General features: G+C 38.0%; 1 protein-coding gene across 1 annotated transcript in view; it reads left to right on the top strand.

Moving 5' to 3' along the window:
* The first annotated feature begins 14,166 nt into the window (after nt 1-14,166).
* CSE1L (chromosome segregation 1 like) overlaps nt 14,167-22,880 on the top strand; it is a 57,622-nt gene continuing 48,908 nt past the window's right edge. Inside the window, exon 1 of the mRNA XM_072633596.1 lies at nt 14,167-14,269. The gene's annotated coding sequence lies outside the window, so the exon portion shown is untranslated. The remainder of the gene's footprint in view (nt 14,270-22,880) is intronic.

The following is a 22,880-nucleotide window of genomic DNA, read 5'->3' as shown; positions in this document are numbered from 1 at the left end:
AGACCATAGCTAAAATTTTATGTTCAGTTCTGGCTGCCACATTTTTGTGCAACTGGAGTTCACCAATGTTTATTTGAAACTAGGGAACCCTCCTCTTCCTAAGGGAGAAGTGGATAGAGCATCAGAAGTCTTAAGGAGGCAAAGACATCTGAGTAAGTGCAATTACCCTGAAGGGTAGTCCTAGAATCTCTCATTGCAACAGGGAGAGATCCCAGATGACCTGTGTGAAGGCCAAGGGGCCCTTGCTTGGGGTGGGGGTGGGGGTGGGGGTGGGGGTAAGGGAGTGGGGTGGGGTTGGAGGGGTGGTGAGAAAGGAAATCACAAAGCCAGTAAAAGGGCTGAGATGTGAAGGAAGCTTGAGATTCTTAAAGCAGATGTGAGAAGAGTGTGTTATGTATGCAAAGACAGTAGAATGCCAAGCTGGGGGGCAGGCAGTAAGGATGATGATTTTCTGGAATGTGTTGTTAGTCCTTAATGCTGAGAGAACCTATGACTTCATGAAGGTGATGTCTTGACTAGCCCTTGAATTGGATTTAAGTGAGACAAAGTCATCAGTCCATTCTCTTTTCTGTCTGGAACTGAAAACAACTGTTATTTATACTCACTCTGAGCCATCAAAATCCAAACAATGAGCAAGAGAAGCTTTTGCTATGACCTATTGATGAGGTTGAGGGGTGATCGTGGACCCCAAAATACCGACCATCCAGGTGGTGCTCGAATGAATTCGACTCAAGCCTTCTTAAAGCCAAAGAAAACAAAGTTTATTAAAGATTCACCAAATTAGGTTGCCTCTTAAGGAACCTAAGTATTTTTAACACTTGTATTCACAAGTGGGTCAGATAGAATACCAGCTAGACAAGAGTCTGAGCTGGATTGCATCTGAGCACCTTCATGGAGGCAAGATGGAACTTAAATACAGAAAAGAGTATAGGAGGGATCTGGGGGGTGGTCTGGTAGTCCAGGGTGATGGGAGGAGGGATTTAGGAAGGGTCTTGAGGAAAAAGTCCAAGGAGGGTCAAAGGTTGGAAACAGCTGGAGGCTATCAGAAGATATCAGACAATGGAGGGTTTGGGTGGGAAGCATATGGGGCAATCCAGAGATCTTGATAGGGGCAGTATGGGAATGGATACAGATCTTGATGGGAGTGGTCAGCAGCCTGGGGAATGGGGTTTTGATGGGATCAAGGGTGGGGGGGGGGTGCAACCGAGACCTGAATAGAATGATAATGAAAAGTCTTTGGGCTTCCTGAGATTGCTGGAACAAATGGGAAGATTAGATATGAGTAAAAAAGGCCAGATTAAGTGGGAAGATTCAAGGCGAGCTCTAGGAGGTTCCCAGAGTCCGAACCCCCTTCACTATTATTGGCCATTCAATGAAAGCCTGAGTGCTTTGGGTTTTAAGGTAGCTCCATGTGAATCACAATAGACTTTTTCAAAGTCTTTTTTTTTTTTCTGGAGCTATATTTCAAGAAATAAATGAAAAGTACACAAGACAAAAAGTTAATCATCCCAGTTTTTTGGGAAAAAAAAGCTAAAATAAGGAAATAAGAAATTTTTAAAAATCTAGTTGCCCAAATCCCAATGTAAAAACAATCTCTTCATTGGTGGAAATCAACACCCTGTGCCTGCCTAAGAGGTGGGGTGGAGTTGACCAGATCTGGAGAGAAGAGCTTAAGTCTCTTAAAGTTTCAGACTTTTCAAGAATCTATTCAATCTCTTTGGGCTCTGCAGTCATTTTGGGCACTTCTGCTTTCCTGTTTTTAGAGAGAAGATGGATGATACTAACCTCACTTCAGGTTGCTGAAAGGGAAAATTGGACTCTGGGGAGAATATAACATGAAAGGAGCAGGCAGTCTCCATCATGTCCCTATCCCCAGCTTGTTATGCTAGAGACTTCAAGGAATTTCTCCTTGGGTGAGATCTGGCCCCTCTTGATTGAGTTGTTATCTAGCTCCTTCACACTATATTGTCTGGTATATATATTCCTCTATGTAGACTTTCTCTGATTTCTATTTTACTATTGTGAAAAATGATTTTTCTTAGTAATCACTGTCTTGGAGCTTCTCCCATTCGCCTTCTTCCAGATTCTCCTGATCCTGGGCTAATGGGTATATTCCTGCTCATTATGTTGCCCTGACAGGTCTGGGAAAATGTTGATTCTCCCTTTGGTCAAGACAATGTGGGAACTGATATCTCTTTGACCACGATTTAGGTGACCTAAGTCACCCCAAGACGCTCATTTTACTATAGCCCACCTCCCAATGTATTAACCAATCAGAATTGATTGGCACCCCTTGGGAACACCTACTTTTTGAAGATGTGTGGGATGCAGACCCTTACTCAAATTCAACTCAGAGGCTTCTCAAGGTAGAAGGCAAAAAGGAATTTATTACAATCTCATGAGAAGGGGCACTTCCTTCAAGACCATGGGTGGTGTCAGCAAGGGAGTGCACCTGAGCTGAGGGGAGTACAAGCATTATATAGTCCCTAATGTGGCCCCTAGCCTCTCTTCCCATTGGCTGGGAATCCAGGCATACAGTCTAAGCATGGGAATCTACCCCAGAGACAAAGAACATGGAAAGGATCCTTGCTCTCCAATGAAGGATTTTGTTACCAAATATGGAACTTAAGGGAAGAATGCTGATGTGACTGGCATAAGGGGGTGGTGAAGGGGAAAGGTATACCAGGTGACATGATGCGAACTTTGGTGGTTCTCCTTGTCACCCTGAAAACTCAGTTAAAGAAAAGACATCAAGCTAAAGGCATGCATTATTTATTAATTAATTCCCTCTTAAAGATAACAGTTAAACAGATAAACAGATAAAGATAACAGTGCTACGGAGTTGGAGGTTAATTTGACTGTCCTGTACAGAAATGTTCAGGTTTAAATACATTTTGCCATGAGAAAAGAACTCTCTTAGTTGAACAAATCATAAATTTAGTAAGACAAGACAATTAACAAAGTAGTGTCAATTGAGTTTTACGATCTCAAGTTGTGTGAATTTCCCCTCTGTAGCATATGTCTGTGACACATAAGGAGAAAATCCCACCACTCTGATGGCAGGCCTCCTGTCATAAATAGGTCCTTGAAATAGCTGACACAGGAAAGGGTACCTTTAACAAAGGTTCAATTGAAATTACAACCCAGGACATCCTTGTTTTTCCTTATCACTAAGATGCCAGAAGAAGGATCTGGTAAGGAAGTTACTAAGTCAGTCTAATTTGCTTCGTTGATACCAAAAGGCATTCTCTGAATTTACTTAAGATAACAAAAGAGGATATTAGGTTCGAGCTCTTCTTAATTCAAACTTTGGCCCTTATTAAAGTCCAAAATTTATATTAAATATTATCATCCTCCATCCTGGAGCATTTTATTTGCTTAAGGGGGATACTTAGTTATTTTAGCTTTGGCAGGAAGGGTAGGGGTTTGGGGGAATTCATGCCTGAGGTGTCTTCACTTAACCTGATTTCACTCAAAGGATATATAAATTATGTCTCCCAACCCCTACCTTAGGAGGTCCCAATCCTGGACTGCAGTTCCCATGCAATGCATGCATGTCTCCAGTTTGAGAGAAATAAAAACATGTATGGACACAACCTACTAGTCTGCCTTTATTAGACCAAACTCTGTGAGGTTAATACTATCAACTTGAGTAAATGAGTTTCTTTGCTAATTACTATGTGTGTTCATTATGGAACTGGTACTTGGTGAGAAGGGAGTTAAGCCTTGGATATAAAGCTTACCCCATTAATGAAGAGTGATTAGAAGTTTAGCCTGAACTAGAAAACCATTTAAGGATCCAGATAGAATTCTAGCCCAATACCAGCTTTTTCTGAGGAGAATAAAGTAGTCCAACCTCTAGTTTTCTACTCTCTGCTTAGACTAGAGGCTGGAGATGCCTATTTTACCTCCCTCAAACAAACAATACCTCCCATACTACATGTAAGGGGAGATGCACTCCTCATTATATGTACAAAGAGCAGTAATGTAAAAGAATGGTTGGTGCTGGATTATGGAGGGCATTTAATGCCAAGCTTAGGGAGTTTATATTTTATCAAAGAGACAATGGGCATCTGTAGCAGCGAGCACCCTGGAATACACAGAAAGGTCTGCTGTACAGGTTCTTAGGTCTGCTTTAATAAAAAGAAAGCAACTTTTGAAAGGTCAACAATCTAGTTGAATTACATTCACCAACAGAAAAAATACAAGCAGAGAAATAAAGACCAACAGACAGGGCTTCTAACTGTCTGGCCATTATATACGTACATAGTTACCAGAGAGAGAAGCACCAACATCTGGCATTTCCAAAATGGCCACAGAGCAAGCTCCTTAAAGGCTCCCCAGAGTCCTGACTGGCCAAATGAACGCTTCCAGCGAGTAAGCCCCAAAGTAAAACTTCACCTCAGAGTATTTATACACTTTTCAGAGCCCTAGGGCACCACCCTCTGACCCAGTGCCTCATAGAAATTAACAAAAGTTTCCCTAAATGGGCTTTAGGTGAGCTACTAATGGATGGAGAAGATCCTGAACTCTAACATTACATTGGGCCCAAAGATCTTTCAAGTCCATTACATAGGCAAAAGACATTAACATTTCTTAAGTAAATACAACACAATTTCCACAAACACATCATGAACATCACATTTGCAGACTACATAACATAACTTCATTGGGGGGGGAGGGTTTTCAATCTTTGGGGAGTGAGCAACCAGTTCCTCCTTCCTCCATCTGAAACAAAAAAATGTCCAAATAAAGTTCTTCTTCGGAGTGTGTCCTTCTCTCCACAATGCCATTGCAGGCTTCCTCTAGGTACTCTCAGGTGCAGGCTCTAATGACCCAAGTCTCAGTCTTAACACTGCTCTAGCCCCTGCTTCCAAATCCTGAGAGGCAGATGGTCAACAAAGCCAACAATGTGCAGTCGTTGGGTGCCCTTCCCCTCACCCTACATAAGCAACTCCACCCCCTGGGTCCCAAACCATCTCAGAAAAATGCTGCAAAAAAGCACACTTAGCTCTCCTGCCTTGCCTCTCAGTCTTTATCTTGCCCTGGAACTGAATTCTGAGCTTTGGGGTTCCTCCTCCTCCAGCAGGAGCCAGGCTGCTCCTGGCTCTTGCCTGGGTCTGAATGGTTTTGTGAAGCCGCAGGAACACCCTGAGATTGTATTGTAGGTAGAGCCCTGGAAAAGGAGCAGAGAACTGCTCATGTGCTGACCTTGGAGAGGTGAGCCATGGAACAGGAGCAGAGAGCTACCTGCACGCAGACCCAGTCATACGCAGTTACCATAATTGTTAATGTGAATGGGATGAATTCACCTATGAAAGAGGACTATAACAGAATGGATTAAAAACCAGAATCCAACAATATGTTGTTTATAAGAAACAGACATGAAGCAGAAAGATAAGCATATTTAAAATACGACCCTGGAAAAGAATCTATAGGTGTCAGGTGATGTAAAAAAGGCAGGAGTAGCAATCATGATCTCAGATAAAGCAAAAACAAAAATAGACCTAATTAAAAGAGATAAACAGGAAAATTGCATTTTTCTAAAAGGTAGTATTCACCATAATGTATAAATATCAGTACTGAACATGTATAAACCAAATAGTATAGCATTTAAATTCTTAAAGGAAAAGTTAAATGAGTTATAGGAGGAAATAGTAAAATTATAATTATGGGGGGGTGGGTGTCTCATTTTACCCCTCTCAGATCTAGATAAATCTAACCATAAAATAAACAAAAAAAGAAGTTAAAGAAACAAACTGAATTTTTGAAAAATTACATGTGAAAGGTCTCTAGAGTAGGCTTCTTAAACATTTTCTACTTGTAACCCTTTTTCACCTGAAAAATTTTTATGCAGTCCCTCATGTATAGGTATATAAAATAGGTATACAAATCAAACATTTACTGATAATAAATTATGAAGAAATTTATTTTAAAACAATTCTTTGGTATACATATAATTTTGCTACTTATTAAAGGTAAAAGCAAATTTACATAGTAATAAGATGGTTGTGTTCGTTTATTTTTGCATAAAGAATTATTGAAATATTTGATATTGCAGGATGGAGAGCATCTTCAACATTTTTCAGAGCTGAATGATATTTTAATTTTATAATCTCAATGCTGAAAATGCCATTTTGCATAAATATGTAGTACAAAATGGCAAAAGTATGTTTACAGTCATTTCAAACGTTGTTGGAAATTCTGTCCTCATCCCAAATCAAAATTCATCTAATAATTTTGTATGTACAGTAAAAACACTGCAATTTATAACATACAATAGTGTCAAGTCTGAGCTGAAGTGTTTCTGGCAGCATCTGTTGGTGTTGCACAGCACGGTGGCATGTGTAGTACAAAGTATGCATGCATGTTGTGTGTTCAGAACCAAGGCTACAGTGAAGCTGCATGATGCAACACAGGTAAGTTGTAATGGTAATTTAAATGGGAAGATCTTTCCCATTCGTTAAGAGGCCCATGTGACCTGCTTAAATCACATGGAAGCCTAAGTCACATGTGGTGGGAGGATCTTGCTGAACGGGTGGAAAGGTGGAGTAGAACTGGGAAGAAGTTGGTAAGAGCAGTTAGGGTGGAGGAGAGGACACAGGCAGGCACAGATAGTCTTATGAGTGTTTGTTTGTGGGATGGCCCTGGATGGTGTGGGGGGATGTCCTCTCCATATAAGGAGGCTTGGGAATGGCTTTGCCCCCTGCAGTGCTAACATGTATTGACTTCTTGGTTACAATGATGGATTTGGCTTTCTGGTGTCTAAATAAATGTTTTTCTTCTGCCTTCTATATAGAGAGTCTGTTATACTTTGAAATTCAGAACTACACCAGCATATTCATAGTCACTGTCAGTGCTATGAATGTTGCCTTGGTGATACACAAGTGCTGCCAGAAACAACTTAGATCCATTACGCATTTGATTTTGAATTAATTTTTGGGTCATTGTGTCCAGAAATCTTTTATTGTTGGTTTTTTTTTGTTGTTGCCAAATTTTTCACAGCCTCCACATTCAGTTACATGACCCTATATGGAGTTGTGACCCACAGTTTAAGAAGCAATGCTCTAGAGAATTGTGAATAAGAATAGAAATATATATACCTTTCTCTCAACTGTGCATGGCAATTTCATGCATTAGGGCAGCAAAACCTCATAAACAAATGCGGAAAAACAAATATTAAATATATATTTTCCTCACCATAATGAATAAATACTACATTTAATAAAGGACCTTTGAAACATAGTTTAAAAATTAGTAGGAAATTAAATAACAATCTTAAAAGATGAATGAGTCAATGAACAAACAATTTCATTAAAAATAATGACAACAATGAAACAACATACAAAAAATTGTGGGATGCAACCAAAGCAGTGTTTGGGGAAGATTTACATCTCTAGATGTTTACCTAAAAAAAAGAGAGAATAGATGAATGACAAATTAATTTTGATGTTACATAAACTATTTGAAACAATAGCTCAAGAAGGAATCCTACCAAATTCCTTCCATGACACAAATATATTCTTGATATATAAACCAGAGAGCATCAAAACAGAGAAAGAGAACTCTAGACCAATCTCTCTAATGAATATTTATGCAAAAATTTAAAATTAATTATTAGAAGGAGATTTACAGCAATATATCAGAAAGAGCATATATTATGGTCAGGCTGGATTTATATCAGGAATTCAGGACTGGTTCAATATTAGGAAAACTAATATTGAAGCAAGTATAATATAATTGACCATAACAAAAATAATATTATTTCAACGGGTGAAGAAAAAGTTTTTGACAAAATACAATATTCCTGTTTAAAAAAAATAACACTAGAAAGCACAGGAATAAATAGAGCCTTTCTTAAAATGATAAGTAGTGTATATATATATATATATATATATATATATATATAGCCCAAAGAAAGCATTATCTGTAATAGGGATAAGCTAAAAACCTTTCAAATAAGATCAGGGGTGAAACAAGGGTATCTATTATCACATTTACTATTCAATATTGTACTAGAAATGCTAAATATAGCAAGAAGACAAGAAAAAGAAATTGAAGAAACAAGGCAAAGAGGACATAAAACTACCACTTTTTGCAGATGATAGGGTTATTAGGCGATGCAGTGAATAGAATACAGAGCCTGAAGTCAGGAAGATGAGTTGAAATCAGACACATGCTGCTGTGTGACTCTTGGTAAGTTACTTCACTCTGTTTGTGTCATTTTCCTCATTTGTGAAATGAGAAATAAACTGGCAAACCACTTTATCTTTGACACAAAAACCTCATACGTAGTCAGAAAGAATGAAACATGACTGAACAACAATTGATAGTTTAGCCAGAGAGCCCTAGAGGATCAACTAAAAAATTAAATGAAACAATTAACAATCTTAGCAAAGTTGTAGGATGTAATAAACCCACATAAATCATTTGCATTTCTGTATCTTGCCAACAAAACCCAGCAGCAAGAGATAGAGAAATTTCATTAAAACAACCAGTAATAGTCTAAATATTTGTGAGTCTGTCTACTAGGATATGCCCAGGAATTATATGAATACAATTATATATTCTTTTTTTTTTTTTTGGAGGCAATCAAGTGTTAAGTGACTTGCTCAGGGTAACACAGTAAGAATCTCTCGATGTCAGAGCCAGTTCTCTATCCACTGCACCACCTAGTTGCTCTCTATGAACACAATTATAAAAGTGTTCACATAAATATAGATCAAAAAATTGGAGAAACATTAATTGCTCGTGTGAAGACTTAGCCAATAAAATAAATGAACAACCTTAGTGAAATTAATTTACATATTCGATAACACACCAATCAAACTACTAAAAATCACTTTACACAGCTTGAAAAAAATAGTAACAAAGTTATTCTGGAGGTCAAGAATAACAAGGAAATGAATGAAAAAGAAAATCAGAATTAAGGACAGGAGGATTAGTAGTACCAGATCTCAAACTATACAACAAGGCTGTAATGATTAAAATAATTTGATACTGGGCAAGAAATAGAGAGGTTGATTAGTAGAACAGATTAGGTACACAATATGTAGAAACAAAAGAACACAGTAACCTAGTGTTTGATAAACCCAAAGTTTAAGAACTCACTATCTGACAAAAACTACTGGGAAAACTGGAAAGTAGTCTGTCAAAAACTAGATATAGACCAAAATCTCCTACCATATTCCAAGATAAGCTCAAAATTGGGTACATGCCTTAGACATAAAAGGTGATATCATAACTAAATTAGTGAAACATGGAAGAAATTACCTGTCAGATCCATGGATTAGGGAAGAATTCTTGACCAAACAAGAGAAAGAGAGGTTCATGGGAGGTAAAATAGATAATTTTGATTTCATAAAATGAAAAGATTCTTGTACAAACAAAATCAATGAAGCTAAAATTAGGAGAAAACAGGAAAATGGTGGGGGGAATTCTTTGCAGCAAGTTTCTTTGATAAAGTCTCATTTCTAAAATATATAAGAAACTGAGTCAAATTTACAAGAAAAAGAGCCATTTCCCAATTGATAAATGGTCAAGGAATATGAATAGGCAGTATTCAGAGGGAAGAAATTCAACCTACCAAAAAGTTCTAAATCACTAATCATTTTTGAAATGCAAATTAAAACAGCTCAAAGGTACCATCTCACATTCGTCAGATTGACTAAGATAACAAAAAAGAAAAATGACAAATGCTGGAGGTGCTATGAGAAAACAGGTACACTCATGATGTACTACTTGGTGGAACTATGGACTAATTCATCCATTCTGGAAAGCAATTTGGAATCATGCCCAAAAAATCTGTTAACCTGTGCATACTTTTTGACACAGCAATGCTTCTGTAAGATCTATACTCCAAAGAGATCAAGGAAAGACCCATATGTATAAAAAGATTTATAGCAGCATTTTTTTTGGATAGTGGCAAAGAATTGGAACGAGAAGATGCTCATCAATTAGGGAATAGTTGAACATGGTATATGAATGTGATGAAAGATTATTGTGCTATAAGATTATAACAAATGATGAAGGATTTCATTTCACAAATACCTGGGATGACTTACAGCAACTGAGATAAAGTGAAGTGAATAGAACCAGGAAAATAATTTATATAGTAACAATAATACTGTAAAAACAAACAACTTTGAAAGACTCTGATCAATAAATGACTAACCATTTCACAGGACTCATGATGAAACATCGTAACCATTTTGGAGCCAGAATGCATATGTTCACCTCTTTCATTTCTTTTTTTTTTTGGATATGGTTAGTAAGGGAGATTGTTTTCCATACCTATACATATTTGCAGTGGGTTTTGGTTTTCTTGCCTTCTCAATAGGTGGTGGAGGTGAGAAGAGAGAGAGAATTTGGAAATGAAAATAAAATAAATGTGAATTAAAAAAAGCAATTTGAATTTTACACAAATGTTAGCAAATAGGACATTCCCTTTGACCTTGATATAGTACTGCTAGGCCTAAAGTCAAAAGAGATTAAAGAAAGAGGAAAAGATTCTACATACACAAAAAATATAGCATTTCTTTCTTTTTGTGACAGCAAAACTTTTTGTAGTAGCAAAAACTGGAAGCTAAGAGTATGTCCAACTACTGAGAATGACTGAGTAGGTTGTGATCTATCAATGTCACAGAACACTCTTGGATGTAAGTATTGAAAAAAGAGATAATTTCAAAGAAACATGGAAATCAGTTGGTTAGTAGGCATTTATTAAGCACTTACTATGTGCCAGACCCTGTGCTAAGTGCTGGAAATACAAAAAAATATATATATATATGTATATATACATATACATATATATATATAGTCCCTTCCCTCAAGTAGCTCAAAATCTGATTGGGGAGACAATACGCAAACAAATATGTATGAACAAGCTATATACATGAGATAAACAGAAAATAATTAATGGAAAGCAGGCAATAGAATCAAGAGGGAGAGGGAAATCCCACCTTCCTATAGAAGGTGAGATTTTAGCTGAGACTTGAAGGAACCCAAGCAAATTAGGAAGTAGAGATGAGGAGGGAGAGGATTCTAGACATGGGAGACAGTCAGTGAAAATGCCCAGAACTGAGAGAAGTAGTATCTTAGTATCTTGTTCATGAAACAACAAGAAAGCCAAAATCACTGGATCAAAGAATACATTGGGATGGGGTGGGGAGGCTGGGTTGAATGGCATAAGAAGGATGGAAAGGTATGGGGAAGAGCTTGGTTACAAAGGGTTTTGAATGCCATTCAGATGATTTTTTATATGATCCTGCAGGTTATAGGAAGTCATTGAAGTGTACTGAGTATAGGGATGACATGGTCTGATCAATGGTTTAGGAAAATTCCTTATGTGACTGAAGAGGATGGACTGGAGTGGGGAGAGGCATGAGGCAGTAAGACCAACCTTCAGGTTATCATAGTAGTCAAGGCATGGGATGCTGAAAGACTTCATGAGGGTGGTAGCAGTAAAGAGGAGAAAAGGAGAGATGCTGCAAAGGTGAAATCTTCAGGTCTTAGCAACACATTGGATATGGAGGGGCGTAGTGAAAGATAACAAGGAATGAAGGACAGTAATGCGGAGAGAGGTTTTAGAGGAAGAGGTAATGAGTTCAGTTTTGGACATGTTAACTTTAAAGGCTCTAGGAAAGACTTGTATGAATTGGTGAAGAGTGAAATAGGCAGAAACTGAATGATTTAAATTGTAACATCAGTATTGAAAAATGAACATTTTGGAAGACTTTTTTAAACCAATGAAGAATGAAAGGAGAATAATTGGGTGACAAATTTATATAACAGTATAAAAACAACTTTGAAAGTTGTAAGAACTGTTATCAATGCAATGGATCTATAATTTCAGAGGACAGCTAATGAAACATACTATCCATTGTTGGGTAGTCATGTTTGACTGCTTGTGACCCCAATTGAGGTATTCTTGGCAGAGATATGGGGCTATTTTGCCATTTTCTTCTCCAGCTACTTTTACAGATGAAGGAACAGAGGCAAACAGGGTTAAGTGACTTGCTTAGGGTCACAAAACTAAGGAGTATCTGAGGTCAGGGCTTTAGGCCCAGCACTGTACCCACTGCACAACTTAGCTGCCCTGTGCTATCCATTACAAAGAAGTAATAGATTTAGGTTCTGAAATGAGATGCAAGTATTTTTTTTTTTTTGTATAGCCATTGGGGGAATTTGTTTTGCTTGACTATACATATTTATTTTAAGAAGTTCCTTTAAAAATCTTTTAAAAATTGGTTGGTTGGAAAGTCAGAAAAAAATAGGTTTGTTAATTAATAAAAAGAGAGAGGGGGGATACTATACTACAGATGTGAGATATTATATGAACTTTCATACAAGGACACTTATTTTTCTTTTACTTTGTTTACAGTAGAACTCTCATGAAATGAGAGTAACCTACAAATGTTTGTAAAGTAAAAAACTTGGGAAAGCTTTAAAATAATTTTTTAAATTACATGGAAGTGTTGTGAGCTTATTAATGAAACTTCAGAACTTCCAAGGTTCAAAGTAAAGCTCTCTCTCCAACTGAATTGTAAGCTCTGAGGGGTGCAGTACTATGAATTAGGCATCTTTGCATGTTCCTGAGTACCTTGTGTAGACCTGAAAGTTTGGTTAAAAAAGGCAAACAGGCTGAATGCATCTTGCTTATCCCCTTAAAGCTAGCTATTACATGGCCATGTAGCCAGAAGGAAATCTCGGACTGACTAATGCAAGAATGATCAGGTTTAAATCTGTTTTAGGACAATCCAAGGGTGTCTGTCCCTCAGATTTATGGTCTCTGTATGTGTTTAAGCATTCCATGAGAAAGGAATTTTCTTAATTGAATAGGTTGTAAATACAATAAGATAACAGAGTTAACCAAGTTTCAACTGAAATTATGATCCAGGATATGTTGTGTTTTCTTTACCATTAACATGCCATAACGTAGTACATGTCCAGAAAATATTAAGATATGGAAAAAGTCCCATTATTCAAGATAGTGTCTCTGGTGAAGGGTCTCATAAAGTATGTACACTAAGTCAGCCCCATCTGGCCTTGTTGACATAAGAAGAGGTATTCTCTGAGTTCACTTGAGAGAACAAAAAGACGGGTAGGTCCAGGCTCTTCTGATTAATTTAAGCTCTGGTCCTTATTAAAATCCAAAAATGACATTAAATATTATCACTTGCTAGTATACCTTTCAGACATAGAACAGTAAATTTTTGTTGAATGAACAGCTCTTCATCCTAACAAGTATTTATTAAGCTCCTACTCTATGCCAAAGTCATATGGATACAAAGACAAAATTGACCAAATGTTATGAATAATTGTGGCTGACGCCCAGCCTTCCTTCCAATAAGGATTTTGTTTTTCACTTAACTAAGCTGATACTTGGACAGCAGATAGGTAATCCGTTACCAGGACTTTCGCACAGTGATGCAGGACCTGTCAGAGGTTAGATTTTGTTAGCATACAGTAATCTTACGGTTGTTTTTATTTTATGATGAGGCAACAAGGTAAAACTTTTTGAAGGTATGCTACAAGGACGGAAACAGTCCCTGGTTCTGGAGTCATCGAACCTAGGTTCAACCAGGACTTGTGACCTTTGCTACCTGGGTGACCTTGGGCATCTCCCAGCTTCCCACGCCTTATTTGCATAATTTGTAAATAAAGGTCGGCCTTCCAAGAGAGAGGCTTTAAAGGCCCTTTGGCTCTAGATCTGCGATCCTATAACCGCAGGCCACATTTGCAGAGCGCTTTAAAACCTATACGGTGTTTTTCGTACAACAATAGGGACACAGCGTGGCGTAAAGGAAATAAAGCTGCATTGGGAATGACATCTGGTTTTTAATCCTGGTTCCGCCACCGACGCTGGCTACATTTCTTTCAATTGTAAGAATGAGGTGCTTGGATTAAATGACCTCTAAACCCCAAGGTCCTACTACTCTAGAGCATTCTAGCTATTTTACTTTGCAAAATTCTCTAATTCCCGAGGATACCCGGGAGGGGGGAGGGGGAACGCCAAGCGTCGGGTGAGTGGGAGGAGCCAGATCCAGACTTCGGGCAGCGGATTGGTTGTACCCTTCGTGGGCAGGATCAGTGTCGTTCTGGAGCCCGCCCCCTTGCTGGTCGCCCCCGCGCCTGCGCACTGGTCTCCGCCGCGCCACCGCGCCATTTTGCCGGGGTTTGAATGTGAGGCGGTGCCGCAGCTGGAGCGGCATAGCTGGGTACTGTCTAACGCCGGGCATCCTCTTCTCCTTTCCCGTGTTACTAAGAGGTAAGGAAAGAAGCGGGGCTGAGTTGGGTCCGGCTAGCTGGTCCAGGTTCCCGTCATTCCCCTTGGGGGCCCGGTTGTGGCCGCCGGGAACTGGGGGCCGCGCCGCACCGTGGTGAGGCGAAGGCGGATGGTGGGGTCGCCCTTCTGACTGCTTCCTTCCCCCGTGATCTCTTTCCCCTGCCCTCATCCACTTCCGCGGGAGCCGCTGCCCTTGTTCCCGCGGCGCCCGCGCCCTTAGGCCGAGACGGGGTGGACGCTGGGCCTGTGGGGGCCGGGAAAAGCTGAGACTCGGCCTAGCGTGATCGCGACGGGGTGCCCGCCCCTTTCCCCCATCGCCTAGTTCATTGGCTGAGGCGGTTCTTCGCTGCGAGGGTACTTGGTTGTGATTGGCTCGCAGTTCACGTCCGTCTCACTCGAGCAGGTTAAGGTGGAGAGGGAAGCCCTAAGCATGAGGGATTCGCCTTTCCCCAGTGGTGTGTGTTGGCTATCCTCTTCTGCTGGGGCTCGGCCGCGGGCGGCTTGGGGCTTTTTTTCTCTCTACGATGAGATTGTTATCTTTAGCAGTTTCTCGGAATTCTCATCATTAAATTCAGTGGGATCTTTGGGGTGAGGCAGGAGTGCTCTATCGCCTCCAGGAGGTACATAGATATATCTTTTACTTGGCATCTTTTCCCCTCTAGGCTATAAATAGAGGGGACTGGGAGGAGGGGGACAGGACTTCTTTATTCTTTCCTTTTTGGTGGGGGGGGTGCTGTGGTCGGCTCCCTTCCTAATGATCAGGGCCCTTTCTGTTACTTAACCTTCCTCATTGCCAGATTTTTCCATATGCCTTTCTTTTTCTCGGTTTCCTTTTTCCCCACCCCCAATTCAGGGGAATAATACCAATTTTCCTCCCAAGTTAATGGTCTTTCAGCATCCTTTGCGGATAGAAAGGTTTATAGATAAACCGTCTAATGGGGAATCCTTATCGCGTGGGGAAATCCGTTCTCTGCTTCGGATTAGAGTAGCCTGTTTGGATATAGGAACATCTAAAGTCTTAAGTCTTTGGGAGTGATAAACTGCCCAAAGTAATGGTTACATTGGTTAACTCTTGTCCTTAAGCCTTTATTTTAGGGTATCCTTTCTTTCATATTTCGTGAGTCTGAAATTAGAGTCATCCATTAAATTGTAAATTTACAGGGGAAAGTGTATACACTATTGGTTTCAAAAAATCTCAGTGTTAAATTTCTTTTATCCTTTGCTTTATGACTTACTGGTTCTAAAATCATTTTTAAAATAATTTTTTTTTAATTTAGGGAAATTAGAGGTTTCAAACAATGATCCAACAGAAAAATGTTGGAATTTTCTTGGATGGGGGAGAATATTTAATTTACTTATTTTTAGCACTAATGTGTGTTGGTGGGAGTTTCAGTTCAACAAATGTTTATGCACTGTGTTAGGAATACCAAAAAACTCTTTTACTTCCAAGGAATTTACTTGTTGTAGAGATACAAAATGTACAGATAAATAAATACATTAAGATAGTATGAGGTGTAGCAGGAGTGGATGGAGATCTATTGTGTCTAACTTGTCTAAGATTCTCTTCATTTCCTTGATTTCTTTTTTATTAAGTTTATGTAGCTCTGAGGGGAGAAGGTTGAAGTCCCCAGCTATTATAACTGTCTGTTTCTTTCTGTGATTCATTTAACTTTTCCTGATACTATGCCATTTGGTCAATTTGTGTTTAGTATTGATATGTATGGTTCCTTCTACAAAATGCAGTTTACTTGCTTTTCCTTTTTAAATTAGGTCTGTTTTTGCTTTTCTTTGTCTGAGAGCATGATTGCTACCCCTGCCTTTTTTACTTCAGCTGAAGCATAATAGATTCTGGTCTAGCCCCTTATTTTAAGTGTGTGTGTCTCAGTTTCAGGTGTGTTTCTTGTAAGCAACATATTGTTGAATTCTGGTTTCTAATACATTCTTCTCTCTGCTTCTGTTTTATGAGTGAGTTCATCCCATTCCCATTCACAGTTATGATTACTAAATGCATTTCCCAGCATCCTATTTTCTTCTGTTTATCCTTCTCTCTTTTGTCCTGTCCCTCTAAAGTCTGTTTTGCTTCTGATCCTCCTCATACTACTTGCATATAGGGTAAGATAGATTTTTATTTCCATTTAAGTATATATATTCTTTGAACCAATTTAGATGTAAGGTTCAAGTATTGCCTGCCCCTTCATCATTTTCCTCTCTACTGTAGAAGCTCTTCATTGTTCTCCTCTTTTATGGAAGATAATTTCCCCCATTCTTCCAGTCTCCTCCCTCTTTTCCCAGGGCATCCCTCTTTCTCACCTATTCATTGATTTTTTTTTTTTATGTCATCCTAACATGTCACAGATCTCTTTTTTACCTCCCATGTTGTCTTGGGCTGGAAGAATGTGATCTTTTGTTGGTTCTGCCACTCCAAAATTCCATTTGAGACATTATTTAAAGTTGTTTGGAGGGAAATATTAAGAGAGTTCACCTGACTGCTTTCTCTACCTCTGAGTCTTGAGAAGGCAAGTTTTGAGAGGTCACGGAAGTAAAAGAGTGAATGTATTCTCAGCACGGATAATAGAATTTTGAGTTTGGGAAACAACCAAGTAGACTGGAGTAGAGATAAATAATAGTAAGTCTGGGATGGTACATAGGAGCTAAATTGTGGAGGAGTTTGAAAACTAGTTGAATTTTTTTATCCTAAAGGCAATATGGGGAGGTTTTTAATCATACTGTACTAGTAATTGATTAGCAGTGTGAGACCATCTATATGAGATATAGGAAAGGATGGAGGTAAAGATTTGAGAGTCATGTGCATAGAGATAACAGAACCCATGTGAGTTGTTGAAATCACCTGAGAGAATATAGAGAAGAGGGCTCAGGATGTTGTCGGGGATGTCCATGCTTAATGAGGAAGAGTTTATAATGATCCAGCAAGGATACTAAGATCAGTCAGATTGGTAGGATGAAAACCAACAGAGAGTAGAATCACAAAAGCCAAGAGAGGACTATATAGGAAGAGGACTGTTTGGCAGTGTCTGTGGCTGCTGAGGGGTCAGATAGGATGGAGAGTAAGAAATAACCATTGGATTCATCAATTAGTGATTCTTGAAGACCTTTAAGATAGGGTTTCAGTAAAGATGCTAAATCAAAAGCCAGGTTGGAAGGGGTTGAAAAGAGGTGAGGAAATGGGAGAAAGTAAATGTAGGTGACTTTTTCTAAATGTTTAGCTGTGAAAGGGAGGCGAGATACAGGACAATTTAAGAAGTGGCAGGGTCAAGTAAAGTTTTTTTCAAGGCTGGAAACTTAGTCATTTAATTCAACAGTCATTTAATTTAAAAAGCTTATGTCTTGTGAATTCAAAGATAAAAGTGAAACATTCTGTTTGGTGTTTTTAAGAAGCAGAAACTGAACTGGATAAGGACCACTGGAAGATGATGGAAGATGAAAAAATGATTAAGGATACTAGTCCAAGAACCAGAGACCAGAAGGATGATATCCCAGGGCAGAAGTAGAAGATCAGGCCTTGGCAAAGAGAGTGACTGTATTTTCCTCAAAGACGGAGCAGAAGAAATGGGAATAGGACTTTCTGCAGTCATTTTAAGATGCATTGAGGAGGAGAAAGGATAGTTTCTATTTTCTGAGTAAAGTAGAATGAGAACTCTTCTTTTGAAGGGGAGGAGAACAGGGAACACCATTTCAGATGGTGTAATAGAGAATAAGGAGAGAATAAAAGGACTGCCATGCAGCATATGGGTTCAGTTGAGATTAAAGAACTTTAATATGTAATGGACCTAGTTGTCATGATTACATAATGGCATTCCTTGACAAGGTATGAAGAAGTTGAGCTTTGGGAATATAATCAAGAGTTGGGCTTTGGCAAGGCACAGAAGTATCATTAGGAGGAAGCTAGTGTCAATTTGAATTGGTCAATTTTAGGGTCAAGCCTGACTGAAAGAAGGAAAGTAAGCCTAGTGCATGGGTGATTTATTGAGAAAACAAGGAGATAAGGAGAGACTAAAGGCATAATAATAAGGATAAGAAGTAGGTTTGGGGGGAGTAAAGTAGAGACAGATAGGAAGATAGGCAGTAATAAACAGAGGAATTTCAGAGTTCAAGATACTGAAGGTAGTATATTTATGTGTGATAGGTAAATCTAAGATGTTACTATCTTTTTGGGTGGCTGAAATAGAGTTAAGTTAGAGGTTATAAGATTTGGGGTCGTTGATTTACTACGTAGCCAAGATGTTTGAGGAGACAGTTTATATATTGAGGTCCCAGAGTTTTGGACAAGGGTTGAGATGGAGAGGAAGACTGTGAGTTTCAAACTGTACAGGGATCTGAACTAGATAGTATAGATAGATGAAGTGAAAGGCAAAGAAAAACAAGTTTTTGATGGTAAGAAAAGGTATAGAAATAGCAGTGAGAGGAAAGAAGTATGCTTATATTCCTTTTTGTGTGTTGTGGAACATAAGAGGAGTATTGAGTTCTGCGAGTAGCCAGGGATACGTTATCTTTTGGAAAGAACCAAGTTTCTGTGGTTACTTCTATAAGATAGAATGTGAGATGAAGACTTGAGCAGTGCTGTAGTTTGTTAATGATAAAGGGCACAATGGAACATAAGGACAATGGAAGGGAAAGACAAGGAAAAGGGGTAGGACTGAGATGGATATGTATATAGCAGGGCGAAAGGATTTTTGTGTTGAAAGTCATCAACTCAGATAGGGTAAGGGAAGCCTGAAGTGGAAGTTTTCCATCTGTAGAGTAGGGAATAACTTAAATTGACTGAACAAGGTGTTATCCTGGAGTTAGGGACTTGATTCCAAGCTTTTGTTGCTCCAAACAGTAGAGAGCTGGGGATTGTGGTTGTCAGGTAAATGGAATCAGCAGATGCCTAGATACCTTCTCTGGGCATCTGGATCAGTGAATACCTAGTATTGAGATATGAACTCATATTCAGTACCTGTAGCTTCATCCCAAAATGATGGGGATCTAGCATGCCTATAAGATATTACACTTGGAGCAAATACTTATGATCTCTCAGACCTGGTTACTTCAGGGAATCTAGTACCCTTGATGTCTAGAGGCTCAAAATCCAATGAGTTATTGATTAATTTGACTTAACTTCAGTGCTTTCCTGAAAAGTTCAGTGTGTGAGAAAAGCATGGTGACACTAAATCTTTTTTTAATACAATTTTTATTGATATTTTTGCTCCTATCTCCAAATACTTTTTTACATTATCCCCAAATATTCCTCCCCTTAGAATGGGGGGGAAAACACATCACAGTCCTGTAAAATTAATCAACCATCTCTCCAGTGAAGGGAGGGAAATCTATTTTCTCATTTCTTTAGGACCTGGGTTGGACATTATAATTAGACAGCTTTCATTTTATTTATTTTTATTATGTTATTTATTTATTATATTTATCATATTATTTTATTATTATTTATTTTATTTTATTTTATTATTTATTTTATTTATTATTATTACTTATTATTTTATTTTATTTATTTATTTTTTTCTTTTCATTTACATTGTTGCAGTTATATGGTTGTGCTTATTTAACTTGGCATCATTTCACATAAATTCTCATACTTCTCTGTTTTCACATTCTTTTACATTTATGTATTATAATTTGTTCATCCATTCCCTCCCCATTTCTAGTTTTTTGCTACAACGAAAAGTGCTGCTGTAAATATTTTGGCATATATGGCATCTTCCTGTCTTTGACATTCTTGTTCACTGAGATCTCTAAGTCAAAGTATGGGTATTTTATGACTGCCTTTTTTAAAAAATAAATTTTTATCGATAATTAATTTTTACTCACATTTTCCTCACTGTAAGGAGAGGATGATAATTTAGCAGAACTAACAAAGATTTGAAAAGACCTAACATAATACAGTGTTCCATAACATATCCCTTCACTTCTGCCAAGAGAAGTGGGATGAAGTGCCTTCTCAGATATTTCTTTGAGGTCATTATAATCATAAATTCTCCACATTTAGCTTTTTAAAAATATTTATTTTTAGTTTGCTACATTCAGTTTCATAAGCTTTTGAGTTTTACATTTTCTCTCCCTTCCCACGGTGGCATGCAATCTGATATAGGCTCTGCACATACATTCACATTAAACATATTTTCACATTAGTCATGTTGTAAAGAAGAATTAGAACCAATGAAATGAATCATGAGAAAGAAGAAACAAAACAGATAAAGAGCAAATAGTATGCTTAAGTCTTAAATCAGACTCCGTAATTCTTTCTCTGGATGTGGATAGCATTTTCCATCATGAGTCTTTTGGAGTTGTCTTAGAACCTTGCATTGCTGGTAAGAGCCAAGTCTATCAAAGTTAGTCATCACACAATGTGGCTTTAACTGTGTATAATGTTCTTCTGGTTATATATGTAGTTTTTATTGTTTTGTTGTTGCTACTTTTTATTTTATCTTCAGTTTATCAAATGCTAAATAAGATATTTCCACATATAAAGCAATAAAAAAGGGAGAAAAAACATAAAAAAGCACTGAGAATCAGCACCCATTTTTTCTTTAAATATGATAACATGTTAGGCAGTTGTCAGATGAAGAAATGAAAGCTATAGTCATATGAAGAAATGCTCTAAATCACTATTGAATAGAGAGGTGCAAATTAAAACAATTCTAAGGTATGACCTCACACCTATCAGTTTAGCTAATGTGACAAAAAAGGAAAATTCAATGTTATTTTTTTTAAATTGTATTTCATTTTTTCAATTACATGTAAAGATAATTTTTGGCATTCAATTTTTTCTTTTTTTAACATTTATTTATTTATTTTTGGTTTTCAACATTCATTTCCACAAAATTTTGAATTCCAGATTTTCTCCCTTCCTCCCACCCCAAAACATTTGTGCATTCTGATTACCCCTTCCCCAAATCTGTCCTCCCTTCTATCATACCCCTCCCTTCCCTTATCCCCATCTTCTCTTTTCTTGTAGGGCAAGATAGATTTCTGTACCCCATTACCTGTATTTCTTATTTCTCAGTTGCATACAAAAACACTTTTCAACATTTGTTCCTAAAACTTTCAGTTCCAACTTCTCTCCCTTCCTCCCTCCCCACCCATCCCTGCTGAGAAGGCAAGCAACTCAGTATAAACTATACATGTGTAGCTTTGCAAAAGACTTCCATAATAGTCATGTTGTGTAAGAGTAACTATATTTCCCTCCATCCTGTCCTGCCCCCCATTTATTTTATTCTCTCTTTTGACCTTGTCCCTCCCTAAAGTGTTTACTTTTAATTACTCCCTCCTCCCATTTGCCCTCCCTTCTATCATCCCCCCCACCCCATTTATTCCCTTCTTCCCTGTGTAAGACAGATTTGTATACCAAGTTGAGTGAGCATGTTATTCCCTCCTTAAGCCAAATGTGATAAGAGTAAGCTTCACTTTTTCCCTCTGCCTCTCCCCTTTTTCCTTCCCCTCTCCCCTTTTCTCTTCATCTCCCCCTTTACCATTGAAAAAGCTTTTTCTTGCGTCTTTTATGAGAGATAGTTTGCTCCTTTCCATTTCTCCCTTTCTCCTCCCAATATATTCCTCTCTCACCTCTTAATTTTATTTACTTAGATATCCTTTCCTGTTCAACTCAACCTGTGCCCTCTGTCTGTGTATTTGTGTATAATCCCTCCAACTACCCAAATACTGAGAAAAGTTTCAAGAGTTACAAATATGATCTTTCCATGTAGGAATATGAATAGTTCAACTTTAGTAAGTCCCTTAGGATTTCTCTTTCCTGTTTACCTTTTCATGCTTTTCTTAACTCTTGTGTTTGGAAGTCAGATTTTCTATTCAGCTCTAGTCTTTTCATCAAGAATGCTTGAAGGTCCTCTATTTCATTGAATGACCATTTTTTCCCCTGAAGTATTATACTCAGTTTTGCTGGATAGGTGATTCTTGGTTTTAATCCTAATTTCTTTGACTTCTGGAATATCATATTTTATCCCTTTGGTATCTTAATGTCGAAGCTGCTGGATCTTGTGTTATCCTGATTATATTTCTACACTACTTGAATTGTTTCTTTCTAACTGCTTGCAATATTTTCTCTTTGACTTGGGAACTCTGGAATTGGCTACTATTTTCCTAGGAGTTTATCTTTTTAGATCCCTTTCAGGAGGTGATCAGTGGATTCTTTCAATATTTATTTTACCCTCCGGTTCTAGAATATCAGGACAGTTTTCCTTGATAATTTCATGAAAGATGATGTCTAGGCTCTTTTTTTGATCATGGCTTTCAGATAGTCCCATAATTTTTAAATTGTCTCTCCTGGATCTATTTTCCAGGTCAGTTGTTTTTCCAGTGAGATATTTCACATTGTCTTTTATTTTTTCATTCTTTGGGTTTTGTTTTGTGATTTCTTGGTTTCTCATAAAGTCATTAGCTTCCATCTACTCCATTCTGATTTTTAAAGAACTATTTTCTTCTGTGAGCTTTTGAACTTCCTTTTCCATTTGGCTAATTCTGTTTTTTAAAGCATTCTTCTCCTCATTGACTTTTTGGACCTTTTTTGCCATTTGAGTTAGCCTGTTTTTAAGGGTGTTATTTTTTTCCGCATTACTTTTCATGA

This window comes from Notamacropus eugenii, chromosome 1 (genome assembly GCF_028372415.1).
Source record: "Notamacropus eugenii isolate mMacEug1 chromosome 1, mMacEug1.pri_v2, whole genome shotgun sequence".
NCBI classification, from domain to species: domain Eukaryota; kingdom Metazoa; phylum Chordata; class Mammalia; order Diprotodontia; family Macropodidae; genus Notamacropus; species Notamacropus eugenii.
This window is presented reverse-complemented; position numbering and strand designations above follow the sequence as displayed.